Source organism: Apis laboriosa, unplaced genomic scaffold (assembly GCF_014066325.1).
Source record: "Apis laboriosa isolate Shangri-la unplaced genomic scaffold, ASM1406632v1 scaffold68_cov148, whole genome shotgun sequence".
NCBI lineage: Eukaryota > Metazoa > Arthropoda > Insecta > Hymenoptera > Apidae > Apis > Apis laboriosa.
Window position 1 is genome coordinate 6,265,144 of NW_025224135.1, and position 27,512 is coordinate 6,292,655.

Here is a 27,512-nt window from a genome sequence, read left to right on the forward strand (position 1 = left end):
GTGTACGCGTAGTGGAACATATTTCGTTTCGATTATCTGTTTACCGGATATTCGGTCGGTAAATCGAGAGGGATGATCTTATCGGGAAGAGGATTTTCCTTTTTTTTTTTTTTTTTGGAATTTTTTGGACGAATCCTATCCGTGAATTGGAAATCTATTTTGATAAAGTATTAAATATTTGTCGTTTAATCGACGAAAGTTTTGAAGGGGAAAGTTTGTTAAATTTTGTTTATGCGATGATGCGATTGTGAAATTAACATTCAAAATTTGAAATTATCGATAATTGAAAAATATTTGAATATTATAAGGTGAGAAATATATAATACTAGAAATTGGAATATTTCTAATAATGCTTCTTTTTTAGAATACGTCGAGAAAGTTCGGGTTTGGTAGTAAAATATTCAAACGGTAACAGTTCGAAGGAGAACAAAATAAAAACTCGTGGAAAACTTTAAAGGAAGACGTGAAAATGTCCGGTATTAGAAAACTTTTCGAAATCGATTTAGAATTTAGAAACATTGTTGCCATCGTATTTACCATTATTATTTCTTCTATTTCCATCTTCCAAGATAGTTGCATTACAATTTTTCAAAAATATCAAAGTTTTTCTTCAACAAACAAATGATAAACAAAAATTACAACTCTCGAACAAAATTTTGTACATCGACAATCGTAACAGAACCATTTCGTTCATTCCACTTAAACCAATTTAAACTTAAACGCTTATACAATTTCTTTCTTTTTCTTTTTTTACTCCAATATACAATCAAATATATCGCTCGATCGGCCGAACGAAAAGAGAGAGAAAACAATCCCAACGTTCATCCAACGGTCCACGATCTCGGATTCGAGGGCAAGTTTTCATTACACGCTCAGCTTAAACCACGGATTGAACGCGTCTCGGAGTTTCCTCCTTTCGCGAAACGATTTATTTCAACGATCCCCCTCCCACCTCCTCCCTTTCCTCCCCCCATTCGAGCCATCCTTGATCACCAAAGAGTGTATCAGAGTGTATCAAACTAAACTGCAATTACTCCCTTTAACACCCATCTTTCACAAACCGTCCCCACCCCCATCTTTCTAATTCCACGGCCGCCAACGTTCCATCCCTTTCGTCTCACGGGATTTCATTGCAACGGCAAGTTTAGCGCCAGAGCAAACAGGACATTGTGCTTAGACGACGATCATGCTAAAGAGGGAGTTGTTACTCAGGCGAACGACACGAATGATCGAGTCTCTCTCCCTCTCTCTCTCTCTCTTCGGAGGGAGGTGAGTTCAAGCATCCAGTGTGGAGGCGAGAGGGAAGGGAAGATGGAGAGGGTTGATCTTTAAGGGTTGAAGTATCTCTCGATGGAGCAGTTCGTCATAGCTCGTCGACAGGGACGTTACGTAAAGCCGATAAGCGAACCGTCTCGAAACCTGGACGCCTTCTCCCCCGAGGGATCCCGATCATCCGGATCGTTGGTGGAGGGGAGGTGGTGCGGAAGGAAGGCGAAAGTGGAGAAGTGGCGATGCTTGTAGGGCATTAACGGATTGAACAGCGGGTGGCAAACTCGAGTGAAATTGAAAGAAAATAAGACGATGGGATCGATTTCGTTTCGCCCCTTTTGTGAACACGTTTCCGGATTTTCTCTACATTTTTGTCTTAAGAAGAAATGAATTGCAAATTTCTTTTTAATTGATAATTTGAAATTTCGAGAAAGATTACACGATTACTATATGTTATCGTAAGGGGATATAGGATTGAAAGAAAGATAAGACAATGATATTGCATAATTGCAAATTTCTTTTAAATTGGTAATTTCAAATTTCAAAGATCGCAAGAAAGATCACACAATAATGCGAAAGGAATATAGAAAGAAAATAAAAAGATAATATTGCATTGTTTGTCGTTTCTATATAAACACTTTTTTAAATTTACTTACTAAAAATATGAATTGCAAATTTCTTTTAAATTGATAATTTCAAATTTCAAAGATCACAAGAAAGATAACACGATAATGCAAAAGGGATATATAGAATTGAAAGAAAATAAAAAGATAATATTGCATAATTAAATTGGTAATTTCAAATTTCAAAGATCAGGCGATAATGCAAAAGGGATATATAGAATTGCAAGAAAATAAAAAGATACTATTGCATAATTGCAAATTTCTTTTAAATTAATAATTTCAAAGATCGCAAGAAAGATCACGCAATAACGCGAAAGGGATATAGAAAGAAAATAAGATAATATTATATTACTGATCTTTTCAATTTAAATAATTTCAATTTTCGAAGCTTTCACGATCGAGAGAAAGATTGCATATTCAATATACAATTCAAAATTATTTCAAAAAAAAGTCTTATTATCTTAAAGGAATTAAGAAAGAAACGAAACGTAGAAGAATTCGTAGCCTGGAGGTTCAACCATCATCATCATTCGTCTATTTCTTATTCCCAAAGGGAGGAGGGGGGCGAGATCCCCTTCTCTCGTGTCCCCTTTCCATTGAACCCGTGACAAGTTAACCCGCTGCGAACAAATGATCGATGACGGCGCGACATCGAAACTGCACCGTATTGGGATGCATAATGTGTGCATAAATGGATACGAAGGGAGAGAGGGGAAGAGAGGGGGAGGCAGGGCCGCTTGGACGAAATTGGATAAAAGTTTCGATGGAATTTCCATCGAAAGTTCGCCGATAGATACATCATAGGCGGATTGTTGTACGGACACTGGGCGAAACAAGGGGCTCGAATTTTCCATAAAGCGCCGTAAATCGAAGGGAGGGGCAAGTTTTCGCCACGATGCGATACGGCGACCCCCCCTCGGGAGAAGAATCCAATCCCGCTCTCGTGGTTCGAACAAATCAAACAGATATTTCGACGTGCGCGCGAATATTTTTCGATCCCCCGTTTTCATCGGAATATCCTTCTTTTTTTATTATTTTTTTATCTTTGCGCACGATGTTCCGCTTTCTTTGTCTTGTCTCGTCGCTCTTTTTTTCGTCGTACGTGGAAACGTAATCCCGAGTATAAAATTCAATGTTTAAAATTTCCTATGCGTAGTTTCTTGTACTTCTTGTACTGAGATTGGAAGTTAGGCGTGGGAAGATAACGGTCCGCGAAGTCGATGACCGGATGAAATTTCGAATCCAACACGCTCGTGGATTTCAATTTTTCTCGACGATGAATCGTAGCGGAGATCGTGACCGGGTTGAACGATCGAAAGGTTCGAAAATGCTTCAGAAAAACTTCAGAAGTTGCAATAAAAATACGAAACTTGGACTCGATAACGAGTTCCATTGTTGTTGATATCATCGAAATGTAACGACAAGGTAACGCTTGAATTCAATCTGCTCCTTCTAGTGTCAAGTGACAAGTTTGAAATGGAAATAATATAAACTTCTCCTCGATAATATAAATAATATTAATAAATCGTGATAATTTCAGACCTATATTCGTACAACATTCGTTTCTATTCAATTCTAGAACATACCGGTGATCGTTTAATCCAAAGACACCCTGTATATAAGTTTACATGGAATGAAAACACTGTTGTCAACAAAAGAAATTTCATCGATCGAAAGTCTACCATAAATACAACAAATCGAAACGTCGTAATTTTATTAAAAATGCATTACAAAAATATGCTGAAATGTTCAATAGTATTGGTTTTAATATAATCAAAATCAGGTTCAAAATGATGAACGGTAAACAACATATAAACGGTATATATAACGTATATATAGAGGCGGAACAGGATCGAGATAAAGAGGGTTGAGAAACGAACAGGCGGAGAGAAAGAAGCGATGTACCGGGTGTAAATTCATTCATGGAAAAGAAACCAGTCAGACAGAGGAAAGAGAGAGAGAGAGAGAGAGAGAGAGAGTTGCATGCACGCTTGGGCCATGGACGTCCGCCCACGGTTTCTCGCTCGCCATTCACGAGCGGCGGAGCGCGTGAATGAAAACGCGGTTGCGTAGGTCCGAGTGCGTGCGTGTGCACGTGTTGTCAAGCCTTCGAACACGCGCGCCGATGTATGTATTCGAAAGCCTCTCCACGCTTGCTTTCGATTTCGAGCCCGGGAAAGGAATAATGGAATGCGCCGAGTCCACAGGCGAGTTTCTTCCTCCTCCTCCTCTTCCGAGTTTCGTCTCGAGGGAGGGAGAATTTATTATACTGGACTGTTGCTCCTCTTTATCGCTTATTTATCGATTTTCAATTTGCTCGTTTCTTTATTTAATTATCGAAAAGAAACTCGCGACGGAATACCTGTGCGGCACAGAAATCTTTTCCTCCCCTCCTTATTTCCCTGAAAAAATTCATTCCATCGTTGATCGATCCACGAAATATACATATCATAATTATTTTCCAAACACTTTTCAATCTGCCGCTTTCACAGAAAGCCTCTTAACTTATTTCCTCAAAGTCTTCTTTCCATTCGATTCACCCTCGAGCATCAAACCCTCTTATACCTTTCCCCTTCGATTCCAAAATAGCATCCAAAATTCTCGAATCAACGCAAACATAAACCAAAACTATCTCCAACCAACACATCACCTCCGCTTGTAAGAAAAACTTTTCTCTTCGAGTCATGAAAAATTTCCGAATCGACTCATCGAATCAACAAGCACGCTGCAACATCAAACACACCTTCGCCACTTCCTGTCCCAAAACCATCCCCCACGAGATGTCCCGCGCAGATAAACAACCCGCAAAAACGCACGCACACACACACACACGCATCGAGAATCGCAACACGATTCGGTTTCTCCGCTCATTGTTCGAGTTGCCGGTTTCCGTGGAACGGGTTTTCGTGCTTAAAAAAAAAAAAAAGAAGAGACCCACCAGGCCCTGACAAGCAACGACACGAGATATTTGCATATCCGCTGTCAACTCTCGTCACGCTGGCGAGCAATAAGCGGCAAGGTCATTCACACTGGCGCGCCGTTTGTTCAATGAGCCCCCCTCCCTCCCTCCCTCCCTCCCTTCTCTTCCACTCGTTTAATCCTACGCGTCAGCTGTCGAAGACGCGTGCTCCTTTTACCGAAGAAGAATCGTCATTGTTTCCGCTGCCACGGTGGTGTAACGGCCTGCGCCAGAGAATTCGTTTCGCATTGTTCGATGTCCAATCACGTAACGATGATTTTGCCGCCGGTTTCATGCCTGGTTTAACGTGAATGTCCCGCGCGCGTTTTTATTACAGCGCGTAATACGCGGGAGGGGAGAAGGGGAGGGGGGGAAAGGAAGAGGAGGAGGAGGAGGAGGAGGAGGATGGGAGGGCGAAAAATGGTAATTGCGCTTGTGAATGAGAGTCGGATAGAGAGAGAGAGAGAGAGAGAGAGAGGGAGAGAGGGGGAGGAAGGGAGAGTGATTGGCTTCGGCCTTAGTGAGCGGAGATGCACGTGAAAAACACGTTTCTGGTGGAGTTGAATGCTTTTGATGGAGTTTTCTTTTTCTTTTTCTTTCTTTCTTTTTTTTTTTTTTTTTTTTTTTTCATCGACGAGAGAAATATTCCTCTTGTTGAGTGTATGTTAAGAGATTCTTTTCTTTAGTTTCTCCTTTACTTTAGCGATAGAGATTGGATTTTTGAAATGCGATGATTGTCTCGCATCCTATGTTGTTGCGCAGGAGATAGGAGAAGTTTATCTCGTCGGGGATAAAGAAAAGTTCGTAATAAGAATTCGATCGATTGTCCCTTATGTTATTCTTAACTTTTAACTCGAGTAGAAAATTTTCTATTCGATCGTGCCGTAACTCTCTACCTTTTCGTACATAGCATAGTTTTGACGCTGCAACAATTCAGATGATAGAGAACGATTCGACTTCGCTCGTCATCTAGGCGAAAAAGAAAGAAAAATGAAATTCGGTTAAATGAAGCTCTACCTGCATTGTATTTGAAAAAAAAAAAGCAATATATTTTACACCACGTAAAAAAAAAAAAAAAAAAAAAAACGTATATTTTTCAAAGGCAAGAAGGAAAGTAAGAAAGATAAAATTGCTCGTTAAAAAAGACAAAAGACAAAAGAGCCGGGCATAATAGAAGCGAAAAAAGAATGCGATTTTCATCACTCCGTCAACATACTCCGAGGACAAAATACAAAAAGAACGAAATAAATCCTAAATCGCTTAAAGCGATATGCATATTATTGCGCAATTACGCAACAAATACCTACGAATCCATCCTTCTCTCTCTCTCTCTCTCTCTCTCTCTCTCTGCAAGCATTCTGGCAATATCAATCGCGCCAATCGTCGCGAAACGAGGGGAAATCGGTCGTGGATAAAATATTCCGCGGGAAGAGCAACACGTAGGCCGCAACGTTTACTGTTATCTGATCTTTAACCCCTTCGAAGCGGCGATACGTGTCTCCCTCCCCTTCCTCTCCCTCTTCCCCCGCCTTTAAAAGTCGAAACAGCTCCGCCATCCAGTTTAAAACGAACCGACCGTGTACCAGAGAGCCAGACTTAACGCCAGGACTCGCCTCTTGAAAAATCTGGTGGTTGGACGATTAGGGGTGCTCGCCGAGTTTTTCGTGGAAATCGTGGAAACTCGTGTAATTTTCTTCGTGGAAGGGAAACCAAAGCCGGTCGACGAGCCTCCACTGGCCGGGAAATCAAGAGTTTCGAGAGTTTTCTTGCTTATCAACGATTCGTGAACCGATTCATTTCTGCGAATCTAGCATCATGATTTCCTTCTTCGAGATCAACGAAGAAGAAAAAATCCATTTTCTGTATCCACTATACATTTTCCATATATTTATTTATTACATTCGTTATTCCAACCTTTTTTATTTTACTCAATCGGAGAATAAAAATTTTCCAGGGTAGAAATTAAAAGATAAGAGGATTATGAAAAAAAATATCGAGAAATAATTATTCTCGATTTTACTTCAATAAAATATCTTTCTTTTTTTTTTTTTTGTATTTCTCAACTGCCAATTAAGCAATTGATTTTGTAAAATCAATTCTATTAGAAAGCTAGATAATAATAGATACATCGCAATACGTCGATTTTCCTCGTCGTTTTTTCGCGTGTCCTCCCTTTCCCCGGCGACAATGAATACGAGTTTCAACGGGGGGGATATCCGTGAAGGTAAAAGGAGAAACGAGTTCGAGAAAAAAATACGACCGGCCCCAAGTTCGTTTAACGGTGCCGAGAACTTCTTCTTCCTCCTCTTCTTTTTCCTTCTCGCTTCCGTCCTCTCTCTCTCTCTCTCTCTCTCTCTCTCTCTCTTTTTTCTTTTTCTTTAACTACTCGTGTACGCTCGTGTCCACCTCTCCCCCTGCACGCTGTATTTCGCTCGTTGCGCGTCGCTGGAAAAGAATCGGTCGGGCTAATTTCCGCCCGATTCCCCGTTTAATTGCGATCTGATTTATCGGCGCAAACAAGATCTACATCGGTGTGAGATTCTGATTTCACAGGTTTGTTCCAAGCCTGTGGAACAAAAAATTTGTGTAAAAAAAGAATTTATGGCGCGAATCGATGATAGTTGAGAGATTGGCTATCGGTTTCTCCTTTGAATTCGATTTTTGAAAATTCGTATCGTACTTTTTTTATTACAGATCAGAAAATGAAATGGTTCAAGTACAATGTAAATTTGATTGTACGATTTTATATTAATAACGAAAGAATTTCTCGATCTATGAGATCCATGATTGGAACACGAAGATTTGGAGATTGATCGATATAATGTCGAATAATTTTATCTGTACGTCATTTCTTTTTTCAAAGGGTATTAAAAGTAGAGAGAAATGTAGAAGAGCGTAAAGGATGGCCAAAGTTAAATACCGGATTCATTTATTTCCTTTCCTCTTCAAAATGTATTCCAAGAAAAATAATGAACCCTAATTTTAACTCTGCTACAATGGACCAAGACGTCGTATTATTTCACTTTTAGACGATGATTCTTACACTGCTCAATTATTCACTTTTCAAACTGTTCTCCCTTCTTATTCAATTGACCTTGACCTAAGCAGAAACTCTTTTAATTATTAAACCGTTTCAAGTGCTCAAGTATTCTAAAAAAAAAAAAAAGAAACCCTATAATAAAACGTATTCATTCGATTCGTACGATTCATATTCATCCAAATCCGAAGTTTAACCTGAAGAAAATAAAATGGAATATTATTGAGTGACAAAAAGTGAAAAATTTCTTTAACAAATATTAATTTAACAAACTCTATGATGACTAAACGCGATACAATTCAAAAACATTCGAAAATATACCGGTATGCACACACACACACACACACACACACACACACACGAAGCATAAATTCTCTCTGGGAACAATTTGAACGCTTAGAAAAATGAACACGTTCCGTAATACGCGTATATACATACACATAACACATATTTCGACGCAGTATTTAAACTGCTGATGAAAGGATAAATGCTAGGTGCAACGAAGATTGATCAACTCGATAGCTTCCTAGCCTAACCGATCGCGTAGGTTTCGCTCGAAATTTATGGGCCACCGGTATACGCCGTGACGTGGTAAACTTTAGAAAGGGAGATCGAGGGTACGAGATATTCGCGAATGAGTGATTTTCCTGGGCAGGTGATTTGTCCGCGGTTATCCCCTGTGAAAATATGGGGGGAGGGAATAAGAACCGTTTGCGACTCGAATCATGGCAAAATTCAATTTCGCGTGACGTTTGCTGCGTGACGTTTCAACGGAATGAAAGAAAATCGCTTGATTTCCTTTCTTGGGTGTACATCATTTGCGGAGGAAAGAATATTTTAGGAATATTTTATTATATTAATTTTGGAGAAGAAGAAAAAAAAAAACCAGTGAACCATCACGTTGTATTTATTTACAAAATATACATTACTTTTAATATACATTATTCGCAAAAAAGGGAATATTTTAGTAGTATAAATTTTAAAGGAAAAACAAAAAAAAAACCAATCTGGATCATTGTGGAAGAATTGTGGAACGTTGTATTTATAATAAAATGGAAATAAGAGCTTTCAACATACATTATATTTGCAAAAAAAGAGAATATTTCAAGAGTATAATTAAAGAGTATATTTAAAGAGAACGAAAAAAAAATTAATCTGGATCATTGTGGGAGAATTGTGGAACGTTGTATTTATAACAAAATGGAAAGAAGATTCATTTGATTCCTTTCAGCATATTTTATTTGTAAAAAAAAAAAGGAAATGTTTTAAGAGTATAAATTTCAAAGGAAAAAAAGAAAACTAGTTTGGATCATTGTATTTATAACAAAATAGAAAGACCATTAATTTTATTATTCGCAAAAAGGAAGAATATTTAAGGAGTATAAATTTTGAAGAGAAAAAAAAAAAATCAATTTGTGTCTGGATCATTGTGGGTCAGAGAATTGTGGGACGTTGTATTTATAACAAATTGGAAGAGAAGACCATTAATTTTATTATTCGCAAAAAAGGGAGAATATTTAAGGAGTATAAATTTTGGAAAAAAAATTGTGGAGCATTGTGAAAAGTGTTAAGGCGATACGTGATATAGTGGTGAGTCACGTTAAGTGGAACGTGTTAAATGGACAGAAATCGAACCTCTTAACGAATGAATACCTTCTCGTAAATCTAATGTCAACCTCTACACCTTTATACAACGGAAGTTTACGATTGGTATACGTGACTGTGGTGAGATCTGACCGATTCGTCATACTTGACCTATTTGAGCGTGTAAGTAGTAACCTTTCTTGAAAGCTCTTTAAGAGGTACATATTTACGCTATAATCAAAATACGTTTGGTCAAATTCGAGAGAAACGATCCGTAATTATGTAATCCTTAAAATTCTAAATCCTTTTCCTTATCACTCTGTGATAAATATATACAAAGTTTTAAAATGAAATTAAATACTTCCAAAATGAAGAAGAAGAAGAAGAAATATATATCTATAATTATTTACGACGAAAATATGATGAGATTCGAGATTTAACAACAAATAAAATTTCGAAATAATATTTCTTTTTTAAGAAAAAACGAAACGAAAATTACAAATCTCATCACGCAATGACAACAACATTCTCAAATCGTCGAATTAAAAATTTCTCCTCTTTATCCTTATATCATCGTCCAGAAAGTTTTATGATTCGACCCCACGAGGCCATCATTAATACAAAATGACATGTCCCATTGCATCCGTCATCGCTATAAAAGACACAAAAAAGAAGAGGAAGAAGAAGAGGAAGAAGAAAAATATAGAAAGGAGAAAGGTCCACGTCGAGGATGGGAGGAACGATTCGAGCCCAGGGGTTATTATCTGGGTCGAGGTGGCGAGGGAGGGGAAGGGGTGTATTCCATTACACGTCGAGGAAGTTTATTTGCGTCAACGGGGCGCATTTTTCAACAGGACGACCCAGGACGTGGGCCAGCCAGATCCTCCGCTCTATCCGCCGGACAATGGTGTCACGTTGCACAGTTTCGTGCTCGTCGACCTGGTTTATTTTTGGCATTCGATCGTGCCGCGCGTGTCCCACAGCCTCCCTTCCTGAAGCCCCTATTATGTCGTGGAAAATCAACGGACCAAGAATGGTAACGAAACAGGCATTTTTGCTCCTTTGGCAACAACGAGCCGCGCTTTTATTTCCGAACGAGTCGAATTGATTCCGTGTTCATTTCTGATGGAGCGGATTGACAATTGTTTGATAAGAGAGAATTGTGAAATTTTTGTGACTTCGTGATCGAATCGGAAGAATTGGATTTATGGAATTTGTGCAAGATAAAGTTGAGCGAAAGAGAAAAAATAAATTTGTGAAATTATGAGAAAAGGAAGTGGGAAGAAATAGAAAGTTGAAATATATAAATCATGAATGGCGGGTTTTCATAGAAATTTATTATTTTTACTCGATGGACATGTGTGCTGTTAATTGAGATCATCAATCAAATATTAATTTCGCGATTAAGAGAATTTTAATAATCGATCGTTAATCGATAATTCAGTGACTAATTTTAACCATTAATTTATTATAGTTGATCTATTCTACTGATCGTAAATTTAATTATCAATCTAATTTATTAATAATCTAATATTTGAATCTAATAATCTAATATAATCGTCAATTATTAATTGACATATCGTCCAACAATATTCCTATATATATATATATATTAATCCACCATCCATTCCATAATTAAATTCAAAAATTCAATCTCGTTCAAATCAAGAAACGAAGACCTAAAAAAACCTTCCCTTCATCGAAAGCGAAAAACCCTTTCCATCGATTCAAAAACAAACAACGCGCACACCTACACACACTTATCGAAAATGTGATCAAATGTCACAGGACGGGGCAAGAATTAACGCGTAAACAGAGAGAAAGAGAGAGAGAGAGAGAGAGAGAAAAAGAAGAACGGTGGAAAACACCGACCCTAATTGATCGAAGATACAATTGCATTTTACAATGGAATTAAGACTGGTAATGCAATAATGCGAAACAACGGTGCGCAACAGAGTAATCAAACAGAATAATTTTGGGAACCCGTGCACCTGACGCATCCCGCCAAATGTTATTTTTTTACATCGATCGAAATGCATTCACGGTGATGATACGGAAAATCGCGCGAGGCTTTACGCCCTCGATCACCCCTCCACTCCCCCCCGATATCTCTCCCTCCGCCCTTCCATTTTAAAACATTTACGAACTACGCGCTCGCGTTCCAATGGAAATGAATACCGAGAGCCCCGTTACACCGATTGCTCTTTTATCCCCCTCCCTCCTCCCCTTTGGTGTCGTCATTCGAGTTTAATGCATTCGGCCCAACGTGAAATTCACTCGATTTCACTTCGAAATGCCGCGCGATTTTCTCTCCCCGCCCCTCTTTGTCGCTCTTTGTAACCGGGAGGGAGGGAGGGAGGAAGGGAGGGAGGGAGGGAGAGAGGGAGAAATAGATTCGCAAATTGGTGGTGTGGCACGTGTTGGTGTGGCGAGATTTAGAGCGTTGATTTAAAGCGTTCTCGTGGACAAAAATGGAGAGGGGAGGGGGAGGATTGAGTTTAAAAAAAAAATTGATTTTATTTTTTCGACGAGCGCGGAGATTAACGAGAATAATCGTCGACGTGGAAGTCTCGTGGAAATAATTTTTTTCCCCCTTTCTAACAGGGGGTTGGAGAAACACTTTTGTGATTCGGTATTCAAAATCGAATAAAAATACAAAATTCATATTTTTATAAACATCGTATGTATCATATGCTTTCTGCGAATTTTTGAATGAATGCAATAATAATCCTCGATTGATGTGGTTTATTGTTATTAAAAAAATTGCTTCGATTCCTTCAATTCGTATCGTCTTCGAGAAGAACATTTCCAAACAATATCGTATATGGAAAAATATTTTGAACTTGATCGATTACCTCCCCGCCCGAAAACTTTGACAACTATTGACAACTATTTGCACGCTTATCGAGCACAGTTGATGATATTTTTCGCAATAGTCCCGCGGCAACACAGTTTGCATAGAGGCATCAGTCAAGATGACCGAAGGCGTCAAAAGTTTCGCGCTTTCACCGCCGCAAAATTTACCGCGAAACACGGATTTCTCCGTGGAAACTGCGCAGCAGTTCGCCTCTTTTTCGTTGGTCTCGAGAGAGAGAGGGAGAGAGAGAGAGAGAGGAAAAAAAGAAAAATTCACGCGTATCTCTGCGCGCAACGGCGATTCTACGATTCTTGAAATGCAAATGAAGTGAATGTTCCGATGGATAAAAAATTCGTAAGAGTGGATAATTTTGAAAAGATGGACGCGTATATGGTATGTTTTTCATTATTTGGTAGATCTTGGTCAAGAAAGAATATTTGAAATTCTCTATGTGGGTCACGAAATTTAATTAAGGATCAAGAGGATGAAGAAGAATTTTAATTAGATTTGTTACTATTAATTTAAATTATGGATATATTTAAAATTTATATTTTTTATAATATTGAAATGATATGAATTATTTTAGATGAATATTTTATGATATGCATTTGATATATTTTTACACGAAATAAAAAAGGTATATGGATATTATAAATAAGTATTAAAATATATTACAATGTTTCAAATGTTTTTTTACCATAAATCTATTAATTTCGTACTAAAAGCTTCGAAGCTTATTATGCAACATTATGAATTAATGTTTAAAAAAGGAAGCTCGAAATATATTTTCATCGACAACGCTTCATCAATATTCAAACGTGATAAGCAAATCAGGAAGAAAATGATTCCAAAACGAAACATCCTTACATGTACATCCTACATGTACAAACAACTTTTTTAAAATTCAATGATAACGATCATTGCAACAATTAACAATCAAATTTCCAAGAACAAGAGAATCGAATTCTAACAAACGTGTTAGATATCAATCTTACGTACCTCAAATATTGATTTCCCCTCTCAAATCTGATCCTAATCAAACGAGCTAAAGACGGTTAATTTCGACATCGGTGGGACGTGACACCGCAGTCAAGGCTTATTTATAGAGTCACCCCATGACACGAGAAGGCCTCGTGTACATCGTTTATCGAGTAAGGAGATTCATCAACGTCCACATCGACTCGATCGATCGCGCATTACCAACATCGCTCATTCTATCTCTCTCACCTTATCGGCCTTTCGTAACGCTTTCTGCCATGAAAAAAACATACATACACACACACATACACACACACATGCATATACAAACTCTGCAAGTAACGAGTTCGGGAGAACTACATACCAACGAGCAAGGGGGTGAGAGGACAAATCCGACGAAGCTTTTTCCACTCTGCGAGTGATTAAAGGGTACGAGAGGGCGATAGAATGGCGTGGAGTGTGATGAACCATATATACCAGGCCGGATGAAATTAAATTTCGCAAATCGAGAGAAGATGATCGAGCAAAGTGTTCACCGCGATTAAATTATTGTATGTGAATCGAAAAATGGTTATAGTGTTCGATTATATTCTTGTGAAATTATAGTATAATTATAATATAAGATAAGTTGATAAATATTTAAATGATTCAAATGTTCAAATTCAAAACTATTGAAAGTAAAAATTTTCTCTCTTTTCTATTTTTATTATTTTCTTTACAATTTTTTAGAAATATTCCAACCAATTGAGGTTAAGCTCTTGCGAGGATTGTTAAAGATGAATAAATTATTAATTACACGATTATATGTGAATCGAAAGAAAATGATAATAATGTTCGATTATACTCTTGTGAAATTATAAATGAGTTGATTATGAATGTTCAAATGACAATTCAAAACTATTGAAAATAAAAATTTTCTCTCTTTTCTATTTTTATTATTTTCTTTGCAATATTTTTAAAAATATTCCAATTGAGGTTAAGTTCTTGGATTGTCGAGGATGAATAAATTATAAATATCGAAAGTAATTTTAAAAAGTGTTCATCACAATTATATTATTATGTGAATCGAAGGAAAATGATTATAATGTTCGATTATAATACTCTTGTGAAATTATAAATGAGTTGATTATGAATGTTCAAATGACAATTCAAAACTATTGAAAATAAAAATTTTCTCTCTTTCCTATTTTTATTATTTTCTTTGCAATATTTTTAAAAATATTCCAACCAATTAAGATTAAGATTAATCCTCTTACGAGGATTGATAATGAATAAATTAAAAATATCCAAAGTAATTTTATTCTCTAATATTTCACGGAAAAGAACATTAACATGTTGCTCGCGAAAACAATAATATTATTAGTGTAACACAATAAGCATAATGCCAATCGAATGCCCTTTCAACGATTGTTTCCCCGCGGAGAACGGAGAGCAGGATTTGCAATAGGTCGACGAAACGTACGATCGACAATGGTAGTTCGACTACTGTGTAGTAAACGAATTTAATTACCAGCCTTTCAATGACGTCACGTCGTTTAAATTATTTCACCGAGGCGAATGGAACGGTTTCGTGATCCTGTTCAACGATTAGCTATCGGCCCTAGTGATTGGCTAAGGATTCGCGATCGTGAATCGTGAAACATCGTGGAAAGAATAATGGGTGGAGAGAGATGAGTCATTCGTACTTTATATATATATATATATGTACAGAAAGATAATTAAAGGGATTAATTCGTGATTCTCATTTGATTTCCATGAGAAACTACGTGTTGCTATTATTACGTGATTTGCCTAGTTAGAACTGGAATATGAAAAGAAGAATATAATTGAAATTTAAAAGTGCATACATTTCGATATACGCGCATTAAAGTGGACGGGAATGGAAAAGAAGAATTTCAGCAACAGGTGTTACATTTGTCTAATTTTTGTCAAACAATAATACATCCCTCTTCTACGCGCACGTTTACTTAAGCAAATGAGAAACTTCAATTTTATCACGGAAATATAACTCTCTAAATTTACGAAATGTTAAAAAAAGGATAAAGATGATCGTACGAGGTAAAAAACTTAATAGAAAAAAATTCCATCGAACGACACCCGATCCAATATCCTCGCCAATATTTCCTCGAAAAATTCGAAAACGAGAATAAGAAAAAAACAGCTCGTTCGTTCGAACAACCATCATAATACTCATCCAACTCCTTCCACCCCTTCGATTTCGCGCTTTTAATCCAACAAACTCTTCCGCAAAATTTTTCTGTTTCCTCTCATAAATCAGGTCTCATATATCAAAGTCTCAGCCGCTCATCAAAGTCTGAATTTACACCGTGAATAAATTCCGCTCTCGCGTGCGTCGACTCCACTCGAGACTGTGAGAGTGGTGGTGCAGTCTACAAGGGAAAAAAGGAGGAAGAAAAGGAGAAAGAAAAAGAAGAAGGAGAAATAAAAAAGGGTTTTCCCGCAGCTGTTTTTTTACGAGGTGCTTTCACGAGAATCTTATTTCCTCGCATTAACGAGCGTATCAAGTGAATCGTGCTAATTGCTTATCCGATTTAGCCCGATTATGCCGACAATTTAACCCGCGCGCGTTACACGCCGGGGGTTCGTTTGTTTTGTCACCTGCCAGGGCCCGCTTGCAAGGGGAGGGGGGAGAGAGGACGTTGTGCGCGTGACGATAAACGCTGATTGCATTTTCTCGAGGGCCGGTAATTAACGTCGTTACGCGCCCGTGAGTCGACCAATTTCGCCCCCGGCGCGAGAGGCTTGCCCCGCTGGAATCGCGTGGAGAACGTCACTTCCTCTACCTACCTGTTAGCTAGGATGGCGGGGAATCGTGTATTAATTACTTGTTGGATGTTAATGACGGGGATATGAATTTTTTCTCTGGTTTATCTCTGGGATCAGGATAGTTGGTATCGATAAATTAACGAGTATGAGAATATGAATCTTTGATCTATTTTGGATTTAAATTCTGGTTAAATTCTGAGTGAATGAATTTTGTAAAATTGTAGATAATTTCTACGATGTATTGTAGAATTGTAAAAGAAATACAAAATCTATTCTACAGTGGTTCTAATCATTAAAGATTTCATTCAAGATCGATTATAAGGTACACATAATATTAAAAATCAAAAGAATCATTTTGTCAAAATCCAGACTATCCTGTACCAGGATATCCAGGATAGTTGGTATCAAAAATTAACGAGTATTAGAATATGAATCTTTGATCTATTTTGAATTTAAATTCTGGTAAATTCTATTATAAGTAATCTGTACAATATATTATAGAATTATAAAAGAAATACAAAATCTATTCTACAGTGATTCTAATCATTAAAGATTTCATTCAAGATCGATTAAAAATATGATAATATTATGATATACATAATATTAAAAAGAAACATGATCTACGAGATATATATTGATCGCCCAAATTACGTGTGAAATATTTTTCCAGGGATCACAATTAAACACAATTTAATCACAAGAAGAATAAAACTCTTAATCAATTCGAGTCAAAATCCAAAAAATACCACGTTTATCCGAAACAAGAGAAGTGGAAAAATCCCTCTTAGAAAACAGCAAAACCAAGAGAATCATTTCGTCAGGATCCAGGCTATCCACAGTACTATCCATAAACACGTCCACCGTTAACGACGATAGCATTAACCCGTGCACAGAGGCAGAGAGAGTTCCAAAGCGGACTTCACGCCCTTATAAGCATCGAGTCGATAAACCAGCCGGATAATAAGGGTGGCTCGTACACAACGATAAGCATCTCGGCGGCGGAGGAAGAGGAGGAGGAGGAGGAGGAGGAGTGGAAAACGAGCCATCTCGCCCACGGGAATGGCGCACTTTCGAAAAGTAATGCAACCAAGAATGGGCCTCTTAGGGGCCGCGTATCACGGGGGGATGATGATACATAAAGGCCGCCAACAAGACCCGATGTCCACCCTGTTATCGTTCGCCTCGCGCTCTTTGAAGAACGATCCGCGAACGATAACTTTCCAGACGTTCACGTTACCTGGGAATAAGGTAACCCAGTTCCCTGCACTCCACCAATCCGACGATAACAGCGTTTTCTCAAAGGGGGAAGCGAAGGAAGGGGTTGTTTGTTTGTACAGGGGTTTTCCCTTCGACCACGCCCCTTACGCGGGATTTATTAAAATTTCAAGGGGGAGGGGAGGATGCTCTTTACGGGAACACGCGATTCTTCAACTATTTCGAGCTACTCGCACCTCGTTTTTCATCCTCGAATCCCGGATTTTCCAGGGGAAAATCTTTTTCGTAAAGGGATCTTTCCTTCGAACGAAAGATAAATGATGAGATAAATGAGCTGGTCGAAAAGATTTTGTTTCAATTTTGATGATCGATATTCGTATGATGAGATCGTTTAAATTTTACAGTGGAAAATTTTATAGTGGAAAAATTATCGATATACACTTATATATTATCGAACGTATCTCGATGTTTCCTTGATTTCTACATACAAAATTGTTGGAATTGTAATAATATTATAAAAAAATGTATACGATAATAGAATTTCATAATGACGATGTTCGATAAAACGATCTTGTTTGTTCTTGTGAAGAAATTGATCGAAAGATTATCAGGCAAGCAATAAGCATCTATAATACTGATAAGCGAATAATAGTAATTTAAATAAATAATTTAAAAAAAAATTGCAAAATCTTGTTTAAAAAAAACATTAATTTTATATCGTATATTAAACTATATTTTAAGCTACTTTTAAACGATAATTTATATCTTATATCGATTATTCTCGTTTACAATGAAACAAGATATTTTAATTCTATTATCTTCCATTCATATTCTCACTGGCAACCAAATAACCCACCGATTTTAATTATTTTCTATTCCCAATCGATAATCCCAATCCCCCCGCAAAATATAAAAAAATATTAAATATATTCGACAAGGAAATATTTCCCTTCAAATATTTACGATCATTATCGCGACGAGCCCGCGTTTCCCCCCGAAAATAAATCGACGAACCCCCCTCTCCCCGCGAAAGGGAACGAAATTAAACGACGTTTATCGGCGCAAAGCCGATCGTAAAAAAAAGTACTACCCCCCTCAATGAAAATCTATCTATCTATCCATGGAATCTCGGATATTTCGTCGTTCAATTTCAAAAAAAAAAAAAAAAAAAAAAAAAAAAACTAACGCGCATCGAAATCCCTCCTCCGCCACAGTCAATATTTTCCACGTCAATTTTCTCGCCAAACATTTGCATGAAACCAATCGCGACACACGAACGGAATATGGAACGTATAAAGGAGAGAGAGAGAGAGAGAGAGAAAGAAAGAGAAGAATGAAAAAAGAAAAATACGATTCGAGATCATACATTTACGATCGACGTGGATTGCTCGCCGTAATTTTTTTTAATACAAAAAGGGGGCAAGAACGGGGGAAATCGGTCATAACGGCAAATAGATGCAATTACGCGCGTTGGAGAATTGAAATCAGCACGTGCGTTTCGATTCGCGCGACGGTTCGATAATTAGATCAAGTTTGGCCGTTTATTAGGGTCGCTTGCCACGCTCGCGTCAATTGGCCCGATCGCTGCATGCTAATCGCCTTTATGTAAATACGAACCCCGCCGATTTTTGGGGAGGGAAACCCTTCGACGAACATTCACACGGAGTGTGAATCTTTAATGGCACGCGTTTGCCTCGCTTGTGAACCGACGTTCGAAATTTCTGTGACGTTTCGAAAGGGTGGGCGATGTACGAGGCGAGTGACGTTTGTACACGTGCGATGTTCGAATATTTTGTATATTTTCAGTTGCTTTTGCAAAAAATCTCTTCATTGTTCAAAAATGAAAACTCGAGGATAAACTTATCGAGATAATTAAGTTGATTAACCCTTTGCACTCCAGGCCTGTTTCGCTCGGTCGAACGAGCAACTCCAGACCCAAGCGTTCTCATAAGATTACCATAAAGATGATTGTTATAGAATTTAAAGTTCACTGAAATTTTATATGTGATTTCATTATCGAATGTTGCCAGCAACATTACTATTTCATAGTTGGCTAGCTATTTGTTTCTCCACGTATTTCAAATGTAAACAGATACGCGCAATCACGTATAATCAAATATATTCGTTCAGATAAACGCGTATATTTTTATTTATTGTTTTCCAGTCAACAATAATTTCTTATCTTACGTAAAGAGCTTAGGAACCTATTTATGAAGCGATATTTTAAAAAAATCAAACATAAATAAATATTGTCGCCGTGCAAGTTGCCATAACAACCCCAGTGGTGCCAGAAAGTCACCATTGAAGAGCAAAGTTAACCCTTTGCTATATAAATTTCTAAACTCTTTACGTATTATAATCTTATGAGGTGTAATCTTATGAGAGTCTGAGTCTTTGCTAGTTCGAAATAGGCGAAATAGGGCTGGAGTGCAAGGGGTTAACTTGTTAAGAAAGAATTACACAAGATATGGGGTGTTTTCAAACGGTCGGTCGATTTGTTTCGATCCTTTCGTTATTACGACTATAATCGCTCTCCATAAAATGCCATATACTGATATACTGTGATTGGAATTATTGTACAGTATCGAGTGTCTTTCTCTGGAAATGTAACATCGTAGCATTTCGTTTTTATCATTTGTTTCCCACGAGACTCCTCAATGATAAGAAACAAGAAAAATCTTGCTCGAGTATTGTGCACATTTTTGGCGGAGAAATCGCCAAAAGGTAGGTTAGATACAAAATTCTCGAGTAAACGGTGCAGACACAAAGATAGCCAATTATTATTATTATTACCGAGCAAAATAAATTAAACAAACGAATATCATCGGCTTTCGACAAGCAACGCCTATTAAGTAGCCTCATAAAGCAATCGCGTTAATTGACTTATTCCCTCCGTGTCGACGACGTTAAGTGGAGGCATATTATCTATGCATAAACACGATATCATCCGTACAACCGGTAGCGGTCGACGTTCGAACGATTCTCGTTCGATATGCAAAGAAGATTAACAGAGTTCGAGAGAGTTGAGTCTCGTTCCCCCCACACTCGGATAAGGGACTGTTGCTCGATTTCCAACGGTTGAAGGATCCCTGTTACCGGGTTATTTCATTCCTCGAAACTGGTTTTGGCAGCTAAGAGATAAGCTCGTCGGGAAAACGACGTTCTCTCATCAACTCGAAGACGAATCGCCCGCTCTTTCTGTTAGACACACATACGTTTCCACACGCGAGCGAAAGCAATTTCGTGAACGAGACAAAAGAATCGCGACAGCGTTCAACGAATTATCCCGATTCTCGTTCACGAAATTTCACCTGCCACTGAAGAATTCCGATTAATTAAATCTTGGAGAATGGAGAATATTATTCTAAGTTTCGCTTGATTTTTAATTATTTTTCATACGATCTTTTCGTTTAATTCTTTATTTTGCGAATTGGTCGTGTTACGAAAACCTTTGTATTTGTTGTTTCAAATGTAGTGATTGAAGAATGCGATAGATAATTGAGAATCAATCTTAGAACGGTTCTTGTGTAATGAGAAATTAATAAATAATATAAGTTTTTATTAGAAGGAAAAGTTGTTGCTGTTAAATTGTTAGGTATTTTCTCACGCGGTTGTTAATATTAATGATAATGGATTTTTTTTGAGAATGTATAAAATAAAGGGTAGCCTGAAAGTATTATAGCGTTTCTTAATGCTTTTGACTGAATTTACGACGAGAATTCGTGAGTTATTAGATAGCATCTAGGAAAAATACGTATATGCTTGTGTTATATCGCTGCAACAATGTCATAAACTTGGAAAAAAACAATTTTATGGAGAACGGGTTCGAGTATTTTAGAATCTTTATTCACTGCAAGATTCTCGCAGTAATAAGAAAATTTCTCTCTCCGCAAAATTAAATTTAAATCCAACAATTATTCGAATATTTATGGAACAGTGAATCCCATTTATCAAATTTAATAAAAATCACTACGATTTCTATGATCAAGACAACACGAAATTCAATCGTCATCATCGCAACAAAATATGAACAACGCGACATTTGTTTCTCCGTAATCGACTTAACAAAATGTTGAAACTGTTATGGCGACAATTACGAGATCAAAGTTCATTTCGATTAAAAAATCTAAAAAAAAAGAAGAAGAAATAATATATGTATCTATTGAAAAATAAAAAGAAAAATATATATATTTTATATCGCATTGAAATAAATCGTAAATATTCTATCGCCACAAATGTTGCAAATTTCCAATGAACTCGAATCGTAGAGTTACGCAACATATATATATATATATATATATATATATATATATATTATCTCGTTAAAACGATCCCTCGATTTTTGTACGTGTACCTTGATTATTATTTCTAGAGTTTCACCGCGGAGAAAAAAAATTGGGACGCGATCTCGAACAAGAGTGAAAGCGCTTAAAATTCGGCTCGAAAGGAACGGTGTGTTGCGTCACACGAGCGGCGGAACGAAAATTACCTCATTATTTTTTTATATTACAGAGGAGGGGAAAGGAAGAGGAAAGAAAAAAAAATATTAGAATGTCGAAAGGCTAGATGTTCAAATATTGCATTATTGAATAAATTGGTATTATTATTAATTTGATTAATATTCGAAGTATCGAATTGAAATATCTCGAGATTTTTCAATGACTGATGGTAAGACAAAAATATTAATTAAAATGAAGAATCTCTATATTTCCTGAAGAATAAAACGGAATATGAATATCGAAGCGGTCGAATATAGAATCAATTTTGATTGAATAATTCTCGAATCTCAAATAAATAAAATTTAATCTTTATGGAAAAACCGCGATGATAAAAATCAATAAATCACGTTATTGAGAAACTTTCGACGATGATTATTGAATTTTTCGACGAATATCGAATATCGTCTTCTTGTTTCGTCTTCTTTAGAAAAGAATATTGGAACGAATATAAATTATTCGAACGAATATTAAAGTGTAAAATAAAAGGACAATATTTGTTTAATAAGAGATTTTAAATTTTTCGAGTTTTAATTTCAAAGAAGAGCCGATCTATTTTATAAATCGTCATATCGATTTTTACATAATAAAAATTCATATATTGCGAACAAATACTCTCTCGACTCTAATTCTCGAAGATATTTTCTCCATGGAGATTATAGATTAAAGATAAAAAATATTAGCAACAAAGAGAAATATATTTTATTCGTTTAATTTCATTTTTAACTTTTTCTCGCCAGACTGATGATATTCGTTGTCAAACAGGTTAAAAATTGATCGATTAAAATTAAATCGTTTCACACGTATATCCAAATTGATTTCTTCCGATTCTAAATTATTATACGAAATTTTGTCTCTCTATTAATTCGAACGATCGACGATTATGTTCCATCATAAACGATAGTCGGGAAAAACACGCGTACAATCGATAAAATCACGATCAATCTTGCGTGCAACGGGGCAAAAAATCGATCGATTTTTTCACATACCGCACGAAACGTTCTCCGAGAAAGCTGATTGTCTTTCTTTCTTTTTTTTTATACCCAAACACTCTTTTTCCATCGAACAGAGATTAATAATCTCGCGAGACGATTACGGTGATTAACCAAAGTGGCGCGTGATCCCCGAATGAAAGGAGAGCACAAAGAAATCCGAGCCCCGGTGACGAAGAAAATCGAACCGCCGATCGATGAATATATTACCAGATTTCTCCCTGTATATTAATTCGTTAATGGACTGGGCCGAGTGTCGAAACGAGATTCTCGAGAAGGAGAGTATCGACGACATCGCTCTTCTTCTTTTCGTCTTCTTTTATCCTTTTTTCTTATTTTTTTTTTTTTCTTCTTCTTCTTCCTCTTTTACTTTTTCTTCTCTCGTCGATCAACTCTCGAACCAAGTGTCTCCTGGTGATTTTTCTCGTGGTTAATTATTTTTATTATTTAATTGGGCACCGGTTAATGGGGCCGGTGTTAAAATGATTTACAATCGGATCTTCACGATACCCGATTGGGCCCGATCGCATCTACCCAATCCATTTCAACGCTCCATTTACATTATCTGAAAGTATTATCTGCAGATTATTATGGCTCGCGTTATTATGCGACGATATCCGTTTTCTCGTTGCATTTTTTTTTTTTTTCGAAAAATTCGCGATGGTCGCAAGATTAAGATCGTTTCTTTTTTTTTTTTTTTTTTTTTTGGTAATGTCTTAATTCGAAATTTAAATTTCGGCCACGTTGAAAAATTTAATCAATTAATGTCATTAACTGAAATTCAACGTACAGATTACGTTATAATTTATTCAATTTCCATTTATATACACCTCGTGAATTCATTAACGAATAACGAATCGAAAGTTTTACATTTTGTTTACGAATTCTTTACAAAAAGAAGAAGAAGAAAAAATAACGTCCCTCTCCTCTTTATTATCATTTATCAAGAATATTAGAGACGATTAAATAAAGAACGTAACCATTTTTAACGATCATTTCTAATCTCCTGGCCGAGTCTCGCCCATCTCGACTCTTTGATGTGTCGAAAATCGAAGAAGGAAGAAGAGAGACGAAACGAAAAAAAAAAAAAGAAAATAATAATAAAACTAACGAAAGCCCGACTTTGGCTTTGGGAAGGGAAATCACATCCGGTTGATCGGTTTTGGCGTGGAACCACCGTGTGCCAGGCCTTCACAAAGTGACGAGGATATCCATTACTCGCCTATGAGGCCGACGCCGGCCGGGTCATAGGTGTCAATTAAATCGAAATGGTACGCTAATGAACAAAAGCTCCGCGTAATCCGAGGGCACGAGGACCTATTATTATCGTGTCACGTAAGTGGTTTTCTTTCGGCTGGCATCCGGCCCACAGCAGATAATAATTGGCCGCTGGAAACCAATGGGAATAACTCGACACCCCAGGCTGCCGGCCAAGAGAGCCGATTATTCTCAGAATTTTTCATCCAGATTTTCTTTTCTTTTCTTTCTTTTCTTTCTTTCTTTTTTTTTTTTTTTTGTTTGAACGTTATTAATCGAAGAACGTGTCTCGTGATATTTCAGTTATATCCAAGATGATATTCTAGGCGAAGTTATTGCGGTCGTTTGAATTTGGCGCGGTTTCCGGTCGGCGCTGCTCTGCTCGGCTGTTTGAGTAACTCAACAGTAAATGGAAAATTGAAACAGCGTGTGAATAAAATTGCAGAATTTTTTCTTAGTTTTTGCTCATTTTGAATACGTTTAATAATTCTATTTCTTTTTTACGAATAAAATACTTAGGAATTTTCACCCTCGAAAAGTTAAATGGGGGAAAGAGGAAGTTGAGTGAAAATGTAATAACGATCGAGATAAATTAATATTTGCATACGTGGATGGAGTATTTGTATTTAATCTGTAATCGTGAATATAAAATTGTTTCAGAGAAAGGGAAACAGAAAGAGAAATCTCTATATATAAGAATAATTATTCAAATTAATCGTTCCGAAACAAACGCGATATATTCCGTCATTCAATATTTTTATAATCTCTGTATAATTCTCGTTTATTACATCGACAAAATAAAATCACCACTTTTCTTCCGAAAATCTTTCGAATCTTCAACCTCCTTTGCATAATGTTACGATTGAGAAGAATGCAAAAAAAAAAAANAAAAAAAAAAAAAAAAAAAAAAGCAACCCGAAAAACTTCAAAAATTCGCACGTACACATCGCGACCACGACTTTTTCCACGCGACGCGATCCACTTTATTATCTCCGAAAAGAAGAAAAAAAATATACACCGTTATTATCCGACCACGAAACCTCCTGCACGAGAGAAGAAATTTCAAGGGGGAGGGAAATAACAGAGTGTCCTTCCACGATAAAAGCCGATTACCCACGCTAGCGTGCAATTACCGTTTAAAAAGGTAAACAGGGCTGAAAAGAGGTTGGTCGGAAAAGAATGGATATTTTAGAAATCGTTGGAGGGAGAAGAACGCCTACGAGCGCTTTCTCCGCTTCCTCAAGTAATGTTCCCATGCAAAGTCGATGGTAATCGATGAACACGCGACTCGTCGATCCCGACAGGCCACGGGCGAACAATTTATTTCTGCGGTGGCGGCGCACGCGAAATGAAGACGTCACGAGTAGAAAATTTTAAACACCGCGTGTTTGTTTTCCTCGATCTGTGTCCCGGCGAAGAGTTATTACGTCTGTGATGTGAGAGGCATATAAGGGGAGAGAGAGAGAGAGAGAGAAGGGGGAGAAAATAAGGAAGATGGGGATCGACAAACGAGTAGTTTTCGAAGGGGGATACTCTCGATGAGAAACTTTCTTCCCTTTGGGCGGATTCGTGGAGAAATCCGTCAGAATTGGATCAATGGACGATAATGTTCCGCGATGGTTTATTCGTGGGTGGAATATCGTTATAGGGATTGTAAAAAATAAATAATGTAACGATGATTTATATATATAATAATTTATGATCGTGAAATATTACGAGTTAATTAAAATGAAAAGTGTTTTGGGGAAAAATCGATGAAATGTTTGATTAAAATTTTTTAAAAAATTTTTAATTAAAAATTGGTAGAAAAAGGGGAGAGTGAGAAGGAGAGAGCGATAACAAAATTGAAATGAATGAAGGTTGAAAAATCTCGAAATGAAATTTTTCATAAAAGTTTTTTGAAAAAAAAATTGTCAATTAAATATAATGATTTAACAAAAATGTAATTTAAATTGGAAAAATATCATGAGAGTAAAGAGTTAGATAACTTATTGAATCGCGAAAATAATTTTATAATGTACGATGAGTACGTTGTGGTTCGAATAGAGGAGAGGAATTTTAATCATGTAAAAAAATATGCAAACTGATTTCAAAAGCGCGGATGGCACGCAAACTAGATATTTATTGATAGATTCGTATTTATATGAAATATTTATTTGTTATTGTGATTTATAAACGATTCGTATTATTTTTCTTAATTTTAATAAAACATAAATCGTATTATATATTATATATCATAATATAAAACGCATATTTTTTTTTTAAATTTTATTTACTTATTTCTGGGTTACCACGCTTTATTTTTATAAAGAGAAAAAGAGGAAAATATTTGATTGAAGATATTAATAAATTGAACGAAAATAATATAAACAAAGAGAGAAAGAAATAGAATAAAATATGGAGAATTTAAATGACAATTAAATATTGAAACCTTTGTTATCATTTCAAGATTGAAGATTTTATATGCCTGCGATGTATATGATGAAAGCTTTAGTGCGCACGATCAATTGCATGGTATAACAAATAACGCACTCATACGCGATGCACGCAAGCAAATATTCGTTTCTATTTATTTCATTGACTATACTACAGATTGGAGTGCTCTTTCGTGTATTTCAATTCTATCCCAAACTTGAAAATCCTGAATTCTACCCTTAGGATCCTATTTCAACGATATGCACGAAAAATTCATCAATATCTCTTTTCACTTAAAAAAAAAAAAAAAAATTATAAATAACATGCTTTTATTGGAAATCTAAAAATAGAATATTTTTTTAAAATTTTTTTAACACGAAAAATTTTATTTAGAAATAAATAAAAATATAATATTAATAATATTTAATTTTAATTTATATAAATATCGATTAATCGTAAATTGTTTACTTCGTGAAAATATTGGCTCTACTATTTCCTATATACAAACAAAAATTTATTTAGCTATTCATATTAGAAAATAATTGTTTTAAAATATTATTTCAATTTTGATTTTTATACAACTTAAAAAAAACAAAAGCAAATTATCTTATATTTTTTCTCGTGTTGCAAAATCAAACTCAATAATGCCTTAAATATCTTAAAAACTTAAATTAATAGCTTCTTAGCATCTTAATAAAAAAATCACAAGATTCCATTTAAAGAAACGACCTTTATATAATCTCCACATGTCCATTCAATTTATTGTAAACCCAAAATTCATTTCATTCTTCTCCAAGCAATATCTCAACAAATAATTCAGAATTAATTACAGATTAAAACCAGATATCTATATAAATAAGTACGATTCTCAATAAACGATCAGTCCTAAAAAAATAAAATTGATAAAATACCAAAAGGTAAAAAAAGGTATCAAAACACATGAGATGGAGATCAAGAATAAATAAATTCTTCGTGGACCTAAATTACGTATACAACATACATCCTCGAGAGTATACATACGTATGAATACGTACACAATCGCG

The 27,512-nt window shown here is 36.3% G+C and overlaps 1 protein-coding gene across 8 annotated transcripts in view; it reads right to left on the reverse strand.

Moving 5' to 3' along the window:
• LOC122718911 (fat-like cadherin-related tumor suppressor homolog) overlaps positions 1 to 27,512 on the reverse strand; it is a 529,283-nt gene that overhangs the window by 258,437 nt on the left and 243,334 nt on the right. The window lies entirely within an intron of this gene.